Here is an 18,944-nt window from a genome sequence, read left to right on the forward strand (position 1 = left end):
TCAGAATTTCAAAATCGGAAACGCAATTAACTCGAATTAAGGATGTTTCTAATAAAGTCCCTGTTTCCTTGAAAGAACTCTTCGAAAATAATTCTCAGAATCTTAATTTGACTGAGAAGGAACTTTTTGCTGAATTTCTTGTGAAATTTCAAAATGTATTTTCCGAAAACATTGTTGCGGGAAACTGTAATGTTGTTCAACATGTTATAAATGTGAAAGACTCTCTCCCCATAAAACAGGTACCTCGACGAATTCCTTTTCAAATGAGAGGGGAGGTGGAAAAAGTTATGGAGGAAATGAAAGCTTGTGGAGTAATTGAGGAATCAAAAAGCCCTTGGGTTTCTCCTGTGGTTTTAGTAAAAAAGAAAGATGGAACAATTAGATTTTGTGTGGATTTTCGAATGGTGAACGCAATAACAGAAAAAGATTCACATCCCCTCCAGAATTGACGACATATTTGATCAGCTATCAGGTAACGCTTGGTTTTGTACATTAGATCTAAAAAGTGGGTATTGGCAGATAAAAATTCGACCCGAAGATAGAGAGAAAACGGCTTTCTCGTTCGGTAGAGGGCTCTGGCAGTTTACGGTAATGCCTTTTGGTTTGTGTAACGCCCCTGCAACCTTTGAACGCCTCATGGAAAAAGTTTTGAAAGATTTGCTATCTAAAATTTGCTTAGTCTATTTGGATGATATAATAATTTTTGGAAAAAGTTTTGCGGAGATGTTAGAAAATCTGGGAAAAGTACTTTTGCGGTTACAGGAAGTAAATTTAAAGATAAATCCTAAGAAATGTGTTTTATTCGGAAAAAAAATAAAGTATTTGGGGCATGTAATTTCGGCGGAGGGTATTTCTACAGACCCCGAAAAGGTTGCTGCCGTAGAGAGATGGCCGGTTCCTCACACGAGAACTTTATTGCGAAGTTTTCTCGGATTTTGTTCGTACTATCGTAAATTTATAAAAGGATTTTCTTTGATTGCTAAACCCCTTTACGAATTAACGGGGAACCAGGTTAAGTTTATCTGGAACAAGGTTCATCAGAACTCTTTTGATGAATTAAAGCGGGTACTGTCCTCTCCTCCAGTGCTTTCTTTTCCGAAGGAGGAGGGCGAATTTATTCTCGACACTGATGCCTCCAATATTGGAATTGGCGCGGTTTTATCACAAAAACAGGAGGGGGAGGAGAAGGTCATTGCATATTTTAGTCGTGTTCTTAATAAAGCCAAGCGAAATTATTGTGTAACTCGGCGAGAACTTTTGGCGATTGTAGAATCAATTAGATTTTTTCGCCATTACCTTTTGGGACGTGAGTTTTTGATCCGCACGGATCACGTTTCTCTACGATGGCTTATGTCTTTTAAAGATTTAGATGGACAGTTGGCTCGTTGGCTGGAGAGACTCCAGCAATATCAATTTGTTGTTTCTTACAGGAAAGGGCTTTCTCATAAAAACGCTGACGGATTGTCAAGACGGACTTGCGAGTCGTTTGGCTGTGGATATTGCGCTAAAGTGGAGAGAAGGAGTTCTGAAAGTTCGGAAAAGGAAGTCGCTCGCATCGTTTTAGAGGCGGAAAATTTGAAAGAGTGGCGAGAGGAGCAGAGAGTAGATCCGAGCATCTCGATTATACTTCGTGGAAAGCTGGAATTCGCCTTTCTCGCACTGAGATTGCTGCGGAAGACGTTTCCGCTCAGGTCTATTGGGCATACTGGGATGCTTTAGTCCTGAAAGAGGGAATACTTTACAGAAAGTGGGAAGCTCCGAATCTTAAATCCAGTTTTCTTCAGCTTATTGTTCCTCGGAGTCTAGTCAAAGGGATTTTAGAGGAAATGCATGACTCCCCATCAGGAGGACATTTTGGGGTAAATAAGACTTTGGAGAAGATTCGGAAACGCTATTTTTGGGCTACTTGTAAGCAGGACGTAGAGGATTGGTGCAAGACATGTAAAGTCTGTGTTGCCAGAAAAGGTCCCTCGGGGAAGGGAAAATCTCCTCTACAAATTTATAACGTTGGAACTCCGTTAGAAAGAGTTCAGATGGATATCCTAGGCCCTCTTCCGGTAACAAAATCCGGAAACAGATTTCTTCTCGTCGTAGTGGATTGTTTCGAAATGGGTGGAAGCTTTCCCATTAAGGAATATGAGAGCAAAGACGGTTGCGGAGATTTTCGTAAGCCAGTTTGTTTCCAGACATGGAGTGCCTTTGGAGGTTCATACCGACCAAGGGAAAAATTTTGAGTCGAAGCTTTTCGCAGAGTTGATGAGACTACTTGACATAAGGAAGACCAGGACTACTGCTTTACATCCACAGTCAGACGGGCAAGTAGAACGTCAGCATCAAACGATAACCAATTATCTGGCGAAATATGTCTCTGAAAATCAAAAAGATTGGGATCGATGGATCCCTATGTTTCTCCTGGCATATAGATCCGCAAAACATGAGACAACTGGAGTTTTCCCTGCGGAATTATATTTCGCTCGTGATCTCAGGTTACCTTCAGATCTCTTGCGGGGGGGTCCTTCGAAGTCTCTTGGAGAGGAGCCTCCTCTGGTTGGAAATTTTGTCAGGAATCTGAAGGGGAAATTGGAAGAAATTCATTCCGCCGCACGGAGGCAGATGAATATGAAATCTTCTCGAATGAAGGCTCGATACGATCGTGGAGTTAGGCAAGTTCTTTTTCAGGAAGGGCAGAGAGTCTGGTTATATAATCCCCGAAGAGTTAAAGGAAAGGCTCCAAAATTGCAGAGCAATTGGGAAGGTCCCTTCTTCATAATAAAGAAGCTTAGTGATGTTGTATACTGTATTCGGAAATCACCTCGACATAAGAATAAAGTTGTTCATTCGGATAGATTAGCTATTTATGCTGAAAGGAACTTGGGTTGAAGGGTTAGAGTAGATCGGAGCCCGGGAGAGAATTTGTAACAATGACTGGAATTCTTGATGTATACGGAATTGTTATATACTAAATAAGATAATGAGTTTTGGTTTAATTTTGTTATTTAATATTTTGTTCTCTTTTACTGTGCGCTATGTTTGTTTTTCCCTAGAGGAAGTCGGAGTACGTAAGGAGTTGAGGAAGTACTGTGGCAGAACATCGGCCGAAGACTTCTTCTCGGGAAAGTTCTGTTTTAAAGAAGACTGCCTCGCCCACGGTTTTTGAGCTGTGGTTTTCCCGTGGGACGTTGAGCAAATGCTGAGGCAGGGACTTGGGGAGCCTGTAAAGGCGTTGGGTCCACACAAGTTTCCCCCCCCCTTGTCCGAAGATTTAGCGAGACGACGACGCGGGGGGCCGGCGGCGGAGGGAGAACACCGGGGAAGCGGAGCTTTCGGAGTCGTCTTGAGGCCGTCGGAGAGGGGGGAGCCTGGCCAGCTCTCCCCAGTAGAGTTTCGGACGAAGTCTGGTGTGCAGCTACCGGGGACCAAGAGGGGCAGGGTCCGGTAACTCGGGGCAACAGCCCGAGGAGGACAAGTTAACTGTTCGGTGCCCTGGGGCTCACGATAAAGCTGTACCGCAAGAAACTACCCTCCCGGATTGTCGGGGCGACAATCTTGGAAGAGGGGGAAGTAGTGTTACGCCCGTGCTGTACGCCCGTTCCGTGCGCTCATGCGGGTCGCCCCGTAGCGAGAAGTCGCAAATCGTCCTTAGCGACGGCTGTGTTATTGATAATTACGTCTGTCAGATTACGCTCCGGGTTTCCGTCACGATCGGACGTGTTAACCCGAGCTCCGTGTACAAACGAATCTTCATTAAACGAGTTTCTTTTATATAAATAACGAGCCTTATTTATTAAGCGAGTGCCGGAGTGCGCGTCGCGAGTGTGTGCAAGAGCGAGAGAGTGTCGGCTAACGCCCGGCGAGCGTAACAGTATATACATTAGTTAAAAACGTATTTTAAAATTATACTATATATTTATAATTGCGTTTGTCTTTCCCAACTCTATTATTCAGTTTCAAACCAATTGAATGGTACAGAAGTATTAGATGCTTTCTCTTCAAGTTTAATAATTGTTATTTTTAACGATAAATATAATAATAAACTTCTTTTATATATTACATTATGTATACATATACATTATGTATATTCACAGTATTGAAACATAATATACAATATAAATACTATATATATATATATATATATATTATATATATATATATATATATGTATATATAAATTATAAAATGCAAAGTTAAAACTTTGACTTTTTATTATGAAGTCACATTATACATATAACTTCGAATTATACATAGATATAGATAAACCATACATACTCGTCACTGAGTAAAAATGGCGATCATGCGACTCTGACGCCGCCTCCAGTTACCGACTTTGACTATAAATATACCAGATACATACATATGTGTGACACCGGATATGCCTTCGCTTTGTGGTGTGTGTTGGCAGCATATGGAAGAGATCGGGAGATGCGCGGGGCCTGTATTCCGTTTCTACCTACCGATAACTGTCGGTTCAATTAAGCGTCGTTGCGCAGGTTTCTCGTATCGTATAGAACTTGCGCCAACATGGCCGACCAGGCCGACGCCGTTAACGGCACTGACGACGAACAGAATATGGCCCCTGCGCATGCGCTAGCAGCGCATCCCCTCCACATGCTGCCAACGCACACCAAAGCAAAGGCACATCCGTGCTGTCGAGCGTCTAAATCATTAGTTCAAACAAATAATTAATGTAAAATAAATATTCAATAAATGTTAAAAAAAAATTTTTTTACAATAAATTGTACAATGTATAAAATTAATAAAAAATAAATATTAAAAAAACATTGAAAAAATATCATCTGCTACTTGGGTATATATATATATATATATATATATATATATATAATTCAAAGTTAGATGTATGTATAATGTGGCCTCATAATAAGTTAAAGTTTTAACCTTGCATTTTATAATTTTTATCTTTTGTTTTATAATTGGGTGTCAACACTGAAACCCGATTGTCGACACCAAAATTTGGGTGTCAACACCAAAAGTTGAGTGTTGACACCGAAACTTTGGGTGTCGACAATCGGGTTTCAGTGTTAACACCCAATTATAAAACAAAAGATAAAAATTATAAAATGCGAGGTTAAATCTTTAACCAAAGTTTCGGTATCGACACTCAACTTTGGGTGTCGACACCAAAATTTGGGTGTCAACACCAAAAGTTAAGTGTCGACACCGAAACTTTGGGTGTCGACACCAAAATTTGGGTGTTGACACCAAAAGTTAAGTGTTGACTCCGAAACTTTGGGTGTCGAGACCAAAAGTTGAGTGTCGACACCGAAACTTTGGGTGACGACACCAAAATTTGGGTGTCGACACCAAAAGTTGAGTGTCGACACTGAAACTTTAGGTGTCGACACCAAATTTTGGGTGTCGACACCAAAAGTTGAGTGTCGACACTGAAACTTTGGGTGTCGACATTCAAATGTCGGTATTAACACTGAAAATTTAGGCGTTAACACCGAAAATGGAATGTAAACACCCAAAGTTGGGTGTAAACACCAAAATCTTTGATGTTTTTTTCGTAAGGGCTTCAACGCCCATTTCCGTGAGAACGCAACCAATATCTTTTTTTCGTCTCTCCGATTTTTATTTACAAATAATACATTTGTGAAATTCAATAACGTTACCACAGACGCTTCTCTGGCATTAATTTTGTCAGTACCGTCAGAATAAACAAATCTGATTTTTATTGTAATCAGTACCGTCCGAATAGACGCTTCTGACATTTTTTATTTTATTTTTGTATTATGGGCCCCTCCAACGCCCATTTCCGTGAGAACGCAACCAATATCTTTTTTTCGTCTTTCCGAATTTTATTTACAAATGATACATTTGTAAAAATCAGTAACGTTACAACATACGCTTCTGGCATTTTGTCAGTACCGTCAGAATAAACGTATCTGATTTTTATTACAATCAGTACCGTCCGAATAGACGCTTTTGACATTTATTTTTATTTTATTTTTACTTTTTTACCCAGGTATGTTTTCGATATTCAAATATCTTTCTAAATATTATTACAGTGTACGTAACTTTCTAAATAATTCTAAATAATAATCGTATGTTTTCATTGTCTTGTGAAAGGCAACAGTTCATTTCCCTCTATAATTTTCATAAAGTGTTGTCTCATGCACTTTACGTCCTTGGAATATTTTTCATCACAAGGATTGCCTCTTAAGGCTACAGTTGCAGCAAAAATTGCGGCGTAAATTCCGCAACTTGTACCGTCTGGTTGTGCATCGACTTTCTCAAAAATAATATCACTTTGCCTTATTTTTGGATATCGACGCTTTATATATTCGCTTTCCTTGAGCACTAATCTGTTGTATGTACAGCCAGGTATACTGTCATATACGAACAGTTTGGTGCCATCACAAAATATACATCGCCAGTGTTGAATTCCCTCTGCAAAGTATTTATTTTTTCCTCCAATTATTTGTAAGCTTAAATCCATATCGCTCTTACTAGCGTCAATATAATCAGACAATCCTTGATACTGTACACTTTGCGTTTCAAAAGGAGTACTTTGTCTCACAATGCGTAAAAATTCATCTATTGATTCGTCCGTTAGTTCGTCTCCGGACAAGACATTCTGTCTCACAATAGAAATAGGTATAATAACTTCATCTAAATTTATCATTCGTCTTGCCTTATCCTCTTTGGTTATATCTCGCTTGTAGCTTGTACCAATATATGTACAATCATCATCCTGATCCATATCTTGAGCAATCATAGCAGTGGTAATTGCTGTTTTCATCGGCGAAATGTCACATTTTAACGTTTCGTTAATTTCATTAATGATATTTTCGCTCTTTACTGCATTTTGCTCAATAGTTTTTCGACTACTTAATTTTTTACTTGCTTCCTGTGCTTCTATAATATAACTCGGATTCCTTATTGCCATGTGCCTGTTGTGGCGACTATCCAAGATTTCCGGAAGCATGCATTCGTTATAGAAGCGTATTAGAGAAGGCAGCATATGCTTGTCCCAAAAAGCATTGTCTCTATCTACGTGCACTATTTTCATGCTTTTCGGTGTCCATATGGCAAAAATGCAATACTGTCGTTGCGTTATGTTTAATTGGCCTTGAATTTGATAAAAGAACCGATGCTTTTCATTTAATTTACCTGGGTCTTTTGCATCAAAGATGTTTTTCAAGGCGGGTAATGTTTTAATGGCTTCTTCTATTGCTAATTGTTCGGCCGACTGAGGACATTTAATCTCCACTAAGCCATCGTCATCAATGAGTTTATCAGGAGAAGCACCCAGATATGGATATTTGCGATCAATAAATAAGCCGCAAGGTTTGATGTCTTTGTTAAGTTTTGCGGCTAAAACTTTTTTTGCTACTGGTTCGTGAACGCGACCATATGCCATGGCGGGGGTCTCAATAGGCGAAGGATATAAAATATTCTTCACTGTTGTTACACAAGACGTTGTTGCTCTCATGCGACAAACGGTTCCAAAATTGGACGCTGTCAACATGACACGTCTCAATGAACACCACAGCTCGGAATCACTTTGTTGTCTCGTATCGCGTTCAGTTTGTTCCCAATTGTTTCCATACTCGATCAAGTTTTCCATCTGCCTTTGTCGATTTTGTTCAAATACATCAGATGGGAGATCTGGCTTTTGCGATTGTGGGCCATAATATTTATCTGTTCCTGATTCTCGTTTAAATTTATTTCGTTTGCCATCTATTTGTCGAGATTCTCTGGTTCTCGCAATTTTTTTTTGCCGTTGCTCTTCCAGTTGTTTGACAGTAGGAGGAACAGTTTTAGACATGCCTTTATAAACTTCCGTGAGGACTTGCTGCGTATTATGTTGCAGAACTGCTCCCGTAATTCTAGCATTGTACGAACCTCGTTTGCCAAAATGAATGCGTTTTCCACCAATTTCTTTGCAGATTATCGAATTAAACGATTCTGCAGGATTATTGGTTAAATTTAAGAGCAAGCTGTCAGAATAAGCACTGAGATAAATAAGAGCACTTTCTATTCTTTGATATAGACCATGCAGTTTCAAATGTGGTACATAATTTTTATTTCCGTCAATTTCGCACTTTTGACCGCGTTCCTCACATCGTTTATGTTCACCAAATATGTGACTAGGAATATTTAATATGTCTTTTCGTAGTTCTGTAGCCTTACAATGATGAGGTTGGTCTTGTTTTTGTCGTTCAGAAGCTAGTCGCAACACTTCTCTTCGTATTTTTAAAACGCTATTGTCTACAACTTTTCGTATTTCAATAAAACCATGCATTCTTTTTGGCTGAGTCGTTTCAGCAACGGCTTTCAGTTTTTTACAAAGATTATGCAGTAGATGATTGGTGCATTCTATTTTTTTCACCGTTATCATCTGTTCCTGGTACGGTTTATTATTGATGATGGAGTGATATACGTTACTATCTCCATCGGCGATAACCGTTTTGTAAATAAGTCCGTGCATCGAAAGGCTAAGTTTGAAACCTTCTGCAATAGCATCACTCTCCATGCTTGTAGAGGCTGCGTTGCGATCGAAATTTTTATAATATTTGTGCGTTTTCGCAGCGCAACCCTTTCGTTCAGCCATGTCACATATCGCGCAATATTTATTGCGGATGCCAACGAAGAGAACTTTCCTTGTGCGTATACCAATTATTGCACCTACACCGGAAAGTGAGTCGTAGGCTTTACCGTATGATCTCTTCATTCAGCTGCTATCCGCAACGACAGTTATATATGGAATACCATTCACAGTTTTATTTCTGTCTAAGGCGAGTTGTTTTTCTTCTTCGCCTGCCTTTATCATATTTTCCATGGCTGTTTTTCCGAAATCTTCGACTAGATTTTCGCGATATTTTATATACGTAACCTCAAACATACTAGGAATATTCATAGCTGCACATTGCTCATTGAACTCGGCATAACCATTTCCAGTTGTGATAGATGCAGCTACAGCAGCTGTATTAATATCCAATATGTCTGGTTCTGTAGGTTCGGACCAGATGTTGTCTTTATAATTGCACATTTGGCATTTGAAGAACAACTGCGTCATTAACCCTTTGCGACGAGCTTTTATGAGTTTCCAATCTTTAAATTGGCACTCTATTCCTCGCGCATGATTATCGAATGTTCTGTGGATCTCATTCAACATAAATGAAATGTCGACAATGCTACGGCCTTCAAGCATGCACTCTTGGATACGATTTGTATCTAGAAGGCCCGTATTATCGATGACAAAGTCATCATCATCATCATCATCGCACTTTTCGACATTTAAATTGCACATACCTTTATTTTCTTGCAACGGACACTGCGTTACTTCGGTATTGCAGTTTGAATCTATCATATCGGGCAATGTTACCATTGATTCTCGGAAATTGATGGATTCGTTGTCCATACTTGCCGCAATTTTTGCGTCATTTTTTTGACGCCTCTTCAGAGCCTGTCGCCTGTAAAGAATAATAAAAATATTAATATATGAAACAACACTTGACAGAAAATTGGTGTAGTCGAAAATAATGTTGAGTCGATATGAAATAAGTTTAAAAGAATAGTGTAAATATGACAGCAATCCTTTGTTTATTTTTATTTTATAAAACTAAGTATATAAGAATAGACGCTTCAGCTTTTATATTACAGCAGGTAACTAGCCTGTGTCAAAATAGATGCCTTTGACATTTATATTGTTATTATTACAGGCCAGTATAATCACAACATATGCTTTTGTCATTTTTTAAACCAGTGCCGTCAGAATAGACGTATCAGCTTTCTGTATTAAAATATTATTATTAATATTTTCCATAAATTTTTATCGTAAATGCCAGTACCGTCAGAACAGACGCTTCTGATTGTTATTAAAATCAATACCGTTGGAACAGACGCTTATGACACTTACTCTGCCACAGTACCGTCTTAATAGACGCATCTCCTTTTTGTATTAAAATTATTAATATTTTCCATAAATTTTTATTGTAAATGCCAGTACCGTCAGAACAGACGCTTCTGATTGTTATTAAAATCAATACCGTTGAAACAGACGCTTATGACACTGTATGTACTATACCATTACATTACTAACGACTATGCTACTAAGTATTATTACACGCTACAAACATGCATAATTTTTAGTTCAATGATAAAATAGACAAAAGATTGCGTCTTTATCTTTTAAACAGATACTACTTATATTTTAAATTCTAAAAAAACTAAAAAAAAAAAAAAAAAATGATTAACATTTCGCAATATTTTACACTGTCAAAGAACAAAATTTGTGTGTGTGTGTGTGTGTGTGTGTGTGTGTGTGTGTGTGCGCGCGCGCGCGCGCGTGCGTGCGTGTATGTGTGTGTGCGTGCGTGCGCATATATGCTATGCACATGATGTTTACAAAAATATGCACATGATGTTTACAAAAATATTCGTGAAAAAGAATATTATAGTAAGACAGTTGACCAACTAACCTTTATATAAAGTTTTATATAACAAAAGTTGAAAATGTAAGAAAACCGGTCTGCTTGTCAGTCAGTCAGTCAGTCAGTCAGTCTGTCTGTCTGATTAAATTTTTCTATTTGTAAATATCAAGAGATACGGTAGAGCCTTGCGACAAGTACACGCGGAGCGAGAGCGCACCGTGACTCTTTTACCCGAACGCACGAGTTGCGAGTACCCGAAATTTTGAGATCTCAATAACGAGTGAATAGATCAAACTCTAAGTAGGCTTAAGGGATTTGTATAATAAATATTCATTAAAGTGTTATCATAAATGCATAATGTATACTAACCTTCGTAACGCTCCTTTCTTCCGGGACAGTCTGTGTAAATACCAAGGTTTCTTCCTCTCCAAACGTTTCACACCCATATTTACTTCCTTATAGTCCTCCTTAGTCTCCAATACTCACTTTACCGTTCACTTCACTGTTCACTTCACTGTATCACGTTATTACATTCGCGTCACTACACTATCGTCGCGACACTCGCGACAGTATCTATCTCTCTATCTATCTATCTCACTCCGCGATCGTCGTTGATTTGTCATAAACATATACATACGTAGATTGTGTTCACAATTTACATTACCAGTACTGAAAATCTGTACCATACGTAATGTATTGTATTGTATTGTATTATTTATTGTCTCTCCCCTTAGGGTTTACAAGGCGTTTTTTCCGAGGAACGTTCCCAAACCTCGTACATTTACATAACATTCACTCTAGCTTCCAAACATAAACATAGACATAGATCAAATCCCCAAAGTCCACCTCCTCTTCTTACACGTCCGCTTCCGCTCCCTGTGGTCGTTTTCCTTTTCCTCTTCCTACGCTTCGTCTCTCCGTGGCCCTCTTCTTCTTCTTCTTCTTCCGCTTCCGCTTCGTCCCCGCCCTCAGACTTCAATCCCCTCCCTCCCTCCTCTTCTTATTTAGCCCAGGCCCTCTTTCCTCCTTCCTCCTTCTCCTCTTCGGACTCATCTTCGACGAGCAGCTTATCCTCCATCTCCTTCGATATCTCCTCATCCTCCGATCTTTCTGTACTCCTACGTAACCTCTTCTCTATTTTCTCCTCTCTCTCTTCTCTCTCCCTATCTCTCCTTTCCACCGACTTGTTCTCGTGTATTTTCATCAACCCGCTCCCATTTCTTCTAATCGGCTTATCACAAATTCTCTCCCTCATTCTCCTTCACCTCAATCACACCCCTCACCCTCCAGCCCTTCCATGTATTTCCTTCTGCTTCTGTCTTTCTCGATCTCCCTCATCCACCATTCTCCCTCCCACCTCTCTCCCAGTACCCATCTCCTTACTTCCTGCCAACCCCCCCTCCCTCGTCCCACTCCCTACACCGTTCCCACGTATGTTCCCATGTCTCCTTTTCTCTTTCGCACAATCTGCATATCCTTTTCTCCTCCTCCTTCCAGTGCCTTCCCTCCCTCATTTCATTCCCCAGTCTAAATCTTGCCACTCTGTTCCACCTGCTTTCCCCCCACCCTTTCTTTAAATACTCCGGTATCCCTTCCTCTTTCACTTCCATTTACTGTATCTGGACTCCTTTATTCTCTCCCATCTCTCCGCTCTTTGTACCTCTCTTTCCCACTTCACCATCTCCTCCAATCTTGCCTTTTCCCCACCCTTTCTCTTCCCCTCTCCCTCCTCTCACAAGCCTCTGTCGCTCAGATACTTCTTCCTGCCCTCTTCCCAATCCGAGAGCCTCCCTCTTCTCCTTGATCTCTCCTTCACTTCCTCCCAGCACCGTCTCGCCAGCTCACTTCATCTACCCTCCTCCAGCCCCCTTCCAAACCCCCACTCCCTTCTGCTTGCCCTGCCTCTCAGTTTTTCTCTCTGTAGCTCCTCCCTCACCAGGTACCCCGGCGTCCTCCTGTCTACTCCCAACACCCATCTCAAGTATCTTTCTTCCAGTCTCTCCATCCCCTCCCTTTTTTCCCATCCCCATATTTCCACCCCATATTCCATTACCGTCCAAACCAACTTGTCAAATAGCCAAAGCCTTCTCCCCCAATCCTTTCCGAATCTCCTCTTCCCTATCCCCCAGACTTGCCCCATGACCGCCGCCGCCTTCTTGACCCTTTCCTTCACGTGTGCCTCTGTCCCTCCATTCCTTTGCAACGTATATCCTAAGTATCTGAACTCTTTCACCTCCTCCACTTTTCTTCCTTTTCACCACCAGTCTCTTTTCACCATTCTTCCTCCTCCTTTTCTAAACTTCATGATCTTGGTTTTCTCCGCATTAAGCTCCAACCTCTTCTTATCCAGGTATCTCTCCAGCCTCTCCATCATACTTCTCATTTCATCCTCTCCCTCCGCCAGTAGCACCATGTCATCCGCATACTCTAAATCATACACCCTTCCTTCTCCCAACTTGATTCCTCCCCACTTGACCTTCTTCATCTCCTCCTCCAAGTCCGCCAACAATATAATAAACAGTAGCGGACTCAGCGGGCACCCCTGCCTTACCCCTCTTGCTGTCCAGAAACTCTCACCCAGTTCCTTACCCACTCTAACCCTACTTCTCGTCTCTTTCAGCACTTCCTTCATCCTGTCTACCAGACCCTCCCTAACCCCCCTCTCCCTCAACGCCCCAATCAACACCTCCCTATCCACCGAGTCAAAGGCCGCCTTTAGATCCACAAACAATGCCACCACCTTTCCCCCTTTTTTCTCCAGTTGTTTGTTCACTAGATAATTAAGCACATAAATGTTGTCCACCGTCCCCATCCCCTTCCTGAATCCCGTTTGACTCGGCGGAATGATCCCCTTACCCTCCACTTCCTCCCTCAGTCTTTCCGCTAACACCGCCACGTATATCTTATATAGGGTGGATAACAGGGTGACCCCTCTGTAGTCTTCCACCCTCTCCCCCTCACCCTTCTTCGCTATGGGCACAATCACTCCCTCCTTCCAGCTCTCCGGCCACCCCCCTCCCCTCCAGACTTTATTGCAAAACCCTCTCACCCAATCCTCCAACTCTTCCCCCCCGTGCTTCCACACCTCACTCGGAATACCATCCACCCCTGCCGCCCCTTCCCCTCTTTTAATTTTTTTAGGATCCTTCTCACTTCCTCCTTACTTATTTCCTCCTCGCCTCCCTCACCCTCCCGCCTCATTTCCCTTCCTCCTTTGACAACTCTGCTTTTCACCCCCCCGAGCAGCCTCATGAAATGTTCCTTCCACTCCGCCATCTCTATCCCTTCCATCACTTTCCTCCTCTTCTTCCTCTCTCTATTAACTATCTCCCACACTTCACTTTCTCTGCTCACTTCCGCCGCCCTTTTTTCCCACCTCTCGTTCTCCTCCTTCTTTTTCCTCTTGCACAGCTCTCTGAACTTTTGCTTTGTTCTTTTGTATTCTTCTGCCCTCCCACCTTTCTTTCTCCACCTCCTCAATTCCCCTCTTGCCTCCCTCTTTTTCTCCAGACACTCTATATCCCACCAGCCCATTTTTCTCTTTTCCTTCTTATTCAGCTTCTCCTCTGTCTCTTTCATTGCTCCCTTCACCCTCCCCTCCACCTCCTCCCATTCCTCTTCTAGCCCCCTCTCCCCCAGCTCCACCCCCCTAACTTCCGCTTGAACATTTCTCTCCCTTCTTCGTTCCATACCCCCCTTCATACTCTTTCTCCACCTTTGTGCCCTTTCCCGCTTCTCCACTCTCCTTTCAGCCATACTTCCACCGGTTGGTGGTCGGAGTCCACCCTGTCCCCTATCCTCATTTTTTCTACTCTGTCCTTTGTCTCTCCCTCCCCAATTATATAATCAATCACTGTGCTCCCCCTTCCCCCGATATATGTAAACTCTCCCTCTTCGTCTCCTCTTGTGTTCCCGTTGAAGATGCACCACCTTCTTTCCCCCAGAAAGTCCAGCATCAGCCTACCCTCCCCATTAATAGTCCGGTCCTTTGATTGTCTCTCTTCTTGCCCCCCTCTCCCTTCCTCCCCTTCCACCCCTTCCAACTCACCTCCTTCCTCCCCTGTTCTTGCGTTGAAATCCCCTCCCACCAACACTCTAACTCCCGCCTCTTTGTCCTCCACCCACCTCTCCAGCCCCCTCAAGGCCTTCTCCATGCTTTCTCCAATGTAGACTCCCTATATCCTCCATCTCTCCTTTCCCACCCTCACCCTGCCCGTCATGATCCCCTCTCCTGCCCCACAATCCTTTCCTCCTTCTCCGTCAACTCCTTCCTTATATCCATGACCATTCCTTCGTCCTTCCCTTCTTGTTCTCTCTCTTCGCCGTTTGCATTCCCCATTCATACCCTCCCGGCAGCCTCTCCTTGATTCTTTTCCACCTTTTACCTTTCCATCATCCAGCCATGTTTCCAACAGCACCATCACATCTCATTCCTTCAGCCCTATCCAAAACTCACTGTCTTTATTCTCTAGCCCGGCCACATTCCAAAAAATTACGTTCCATTCCCTTCTTCCCTCCCCCTCCCTTTTTCTCCCTCTCTTCTCCCCTCCCTCCTTCCTTTTGTCCTGCTTACACTTATTCCTCAACTTGGTAGTGGCATACTCGTCCTCCTCGGGCTGGCTTTCCTCCTGACGAACATTGGGTCCAGTGACGAGCTATTTTGTTCCCTCTCTTTTCTCTCCCCCTCTTCTTTTCTTCTTCGTTCCCCCTCCCATTCCTTAAAACCTCCTCCTCCTCATCCCATTTCCAGTATTGCTCATCTATCCATAGCTTTCCGTATCCTATTCTCACCCTCCTTCCTCTTCTCTTCTCCAATCTCGCGATTTCCTCCAGCTTCCACCTCATCTTTCTCTCTTTCCATGTCCAGTCTTCCATAATCCTCTCCTTCCTTCCCTTCAGCTCTCTCTTTCTCTTCATGATTTCTTCTCTCTGCTCCTTACTTCTCATTCTTACCATTACCATTTCTCTATCCTTCTCTCTATCTCCGGCCACTCTCTTGATCTCCTCAATGTTTTCTCTCACTCCTATGGCCTTTAGCACCTCCTCCACCGCCTCCCTCCTCCTTCCTTCTTTAACCTTTAGCCCTCTGATTATTACATTCTTTCTCCTCTCCTCCCGTTCTTTCCTTTCCATCCTCCTCTCAAGCTCTAATTTTATCTCCTTCTCCTCCCCCCGACACCCCACCCCCTTTTCCTTCCCCCTCTTTATCTCTTTCCAGCTCCTCCACCTTCTTTTCCAGCCCTTTTATGGCACTCATCAACTTCTCCTTCTCTTCATTCCATTTCCCCTCTCTCTCCCTCCCCTCTCTTCTCAACTCCTCCACCTCCTTCCTCATCAACCTCCCCTGCTCTTTAAAACCTTCCATCATCTTTTCCATCATCTGTCTCAATTCCTCCCTCCACCCTTTCACCTCCTTTAGATCCTTCATCATCACCTCCTTCATTTCATCCCTCCACCCCCTCATCTCCCCCCTCCACTCACTCCTCTACCTCTCCTCCCAACCCACAGCCTCGGCGGGCTTCTTAAATTCCCTACCCTCCTTCTCGTCCCCCAGCCCCTGCAGTTCCGCATTCTCCCTTTTCCTCTTTGCCTCCCCATTACTCCCGACACTGCTGACACTCCCGCTTCTTGCTCTCTGGCCCCCGCCCCCCTCTCCTTTCTCATCGTACCTCATCCTCCCGATCATTCTCTCAATGCCGATTCCCGACTCTCTCGCTACCCGTCCGCCACCTATACTCACGCTCTCCTCGCCCGCGGCCGCTCACCGCTCAACGCTCTCCCCTCTTTTAACTCTTCGCGTGCTCCCTGCCCGACCCGCTCTCGCGTACGCTTTCCTCTCTTAGCGCCTCGCGTGCTCCCTGCCCAACCTGCTCACACACGTACGTTTTCCGAACCCTTTCTATCCCTTATCCTTCCTGTTCGTACCTTCCCTCCACTACCACACACACTCTCGCTCTTCCACTCTCTCACTCTCACCAACACCTTCCAACGCTCTCACACACCGCCGAAAAACTCTGCCCTGTCACCGCGTGTCACTCTCTAACGCACCGGAAACGGAAGCCTGTACCATACGTAATGTGATTTTTTACATATTTACATTTGGAATAGATTTGTGTTGTGGCAGTACACGTAAGAACAAGGCCGTAATATGTGTCATGTAAATGCGGTAAATGATATTACGGCATTTTATCCGCGGTATTAGTAATACTATGTCATTCGCTGGAGCCGGTACGTATTATAATAGTACGAATTCATATCAATGAATTATTAAAGAATATCGTTCAAAGAAAATTCCTAATATTTACTACAAATGCATAAATATGAATTTGTAAAAATACGTATCGGTTCGAGCGAATATCACAATATATATTAGTAATACCGCGGAAACATCATGATATTATTATTTATATATGACACATACTACGGCCGTGTTCCGATATATACTGCCCGTACTAAAAATCTATTCAAAATCTAAAAGTAAAAAGATTCATATTACGTACTCTGTCAGGAATAATTAGTGGAATCGACGTCGATGCGTTGATGAATGGTCGCTTTCAAATACTGGTTGATATTTTTATCTTTTTGTCTTTATCATAATTATGTTATGTTCATTGAATAATTGCAAACTGTTGTACAACATTTCTATTCGTTTTTTCGGTTCATTCTACATCAATACACAGTATATACATACACTAAGCTTTCTAACTTTGCGTCAATTCGATATAGAGTAAAGACCATGATTTAGAAATAGATAACAGTTTTACCAATAAAATATTCAAAATTATTTATATACAGAATGTTCCATTATAAATTTGACAGCGCTATATTTCGCGAACGGATGATTTCATTGAAAAACGTTTCAAGTAAAACTTACTCTGTTTTGAGGGGAACATCTTACGATGAACACACGTTTTTTTTTTAGGTAAAGGTGTTCCTGAGATTTTAAGGTGACCTTTGTTTATTTTAATAGAATCATACAATTTTCTTTATATAATATAATTTCTCTACTTATTTGGCATATAAAAGTATAAAGATAAAGCTATCAAAAAATCAATAGTTTACGGGATATTTGATATTATACATATTGATACTTTTATATATAGCATAGTAAGACGAATCAATTAATGTGAGAAAAACATAGTTACTTTCAAAAAAAAAAAAAAATGAACGCGTGGTCGCCACGCGCGTTAGAAGTGAAACTTCTGAAGGCAAGGCTTTGCCATAACTTTTCTGAAATTAATACAAAAACAATGCAACGAAATTATAGTCACTCCAAGCCGCCCGCAACTCGAAAATATAGTGTTACACGCAGTTCTTACTATATCCGTTTCGCCAGTGCCGTACGCCTGATCGAATTTTCGTGGCGCGTTTTCGAGTCGCAAAATCGAATTTACTTACCGATCCAAAAGGAGTTTCACTTTGTACGCCTGTTGGTCGAATTTTCGTGACACTATTTCGTGACGTTTTTTCGTGTTGCATAATCGAACTTACTACCGTACCAAAGAAGTTTCATTTCGTACGCCTATTGGTCAAATTTTCGTTACACTTTTCGTGTCGCATAATCGAACTTACTACCGTGCCAGAAGAAGAACCGTCTCGCCAACGCCGTACGCCTATTGGTCAAATTTTCGTTACACTTTTCGTGTCGCACAATCGAACTTACTACCGCAGAAGAAGAACTGTCTCGCCAACGCCGTACGCCTATTGGTCAAATTTTCGTGTCGCATAATCGAACTTACTACCGTACCAAAGAAGTTTCACTTCCGTTACACTTTTTCGTGTCGCGAATCGAACTTACTACCGTGCCTAAAGAAGTTTCACTTCAAAAAGTGTGTAATTGCACATTACAAATTGCATTATTTTTTAAAAAAAGCAACTATGCGTTGTCTTTAAATCAACTTACTCGTTCCACTATTTTACCCATAAAAGTAGGTACAGTTATCAAAAAATGAATAGTTTACAAGATATTTTATATTTCATGTCAAAATATATGCCCGAATAAAATATAACATCTCGCAAAATATTGATTTTTTTTATAACTGCTAGCTTACCTACTTTATGTGCCAAATAACTACAAGAATTATGTTATATAAAAAAGATCGTATGATTCCATTGAAAAAAAAACAAAGGTTACTTTAAAATCTCAGGAAAAACGTGTGTCCATCAAGATGTTCCCCTCGAAACAGAGTAAGTTTTACTTGAAACGGAGCAAGCAGCGCGATGCATTTTTCAAGTATTTGCGAGAAAGTATTGAAACTTCTCGTGCGACTGATATACCGAGTACGCAACCGAGATAGCCATGTAGCAAGCGTGGCGCAGCGACTGAGGTGACGGACTGAAACGTTACAGGTCGCGCGTTCAAACCCTGCTTTTCCCAAAAATTTTTTTTTAAATTAAATGTACATTAAAATGAATAATTAGGCAAGATTGTATAATAGAAAAATTATTATTTCATTATTATTGAATTTATTTTCCAGCTTCAAAATGATACCACGCCGAGCAGTGAGCAGCGAGCGAATTCATCGCGAATTCGTCGCAATGCTTGCC

This window comes from Temnothorax longispinosus, chromosome 8 (genome assembly GCF_030848805.1).
Source record: "Temnothorax longispinosus isolate EJ_2023e chromosome 8, Tlon_JGU_v1, whole genome shotgun sequence".
Classification (NCBI taxonomy): domain Eukaryota; kingdom Metazoa; phylum Arthropoda; class Insecta; order Hymenoptera; family Formicidae; genus Temnothorax; species Temnothorax longispinosus.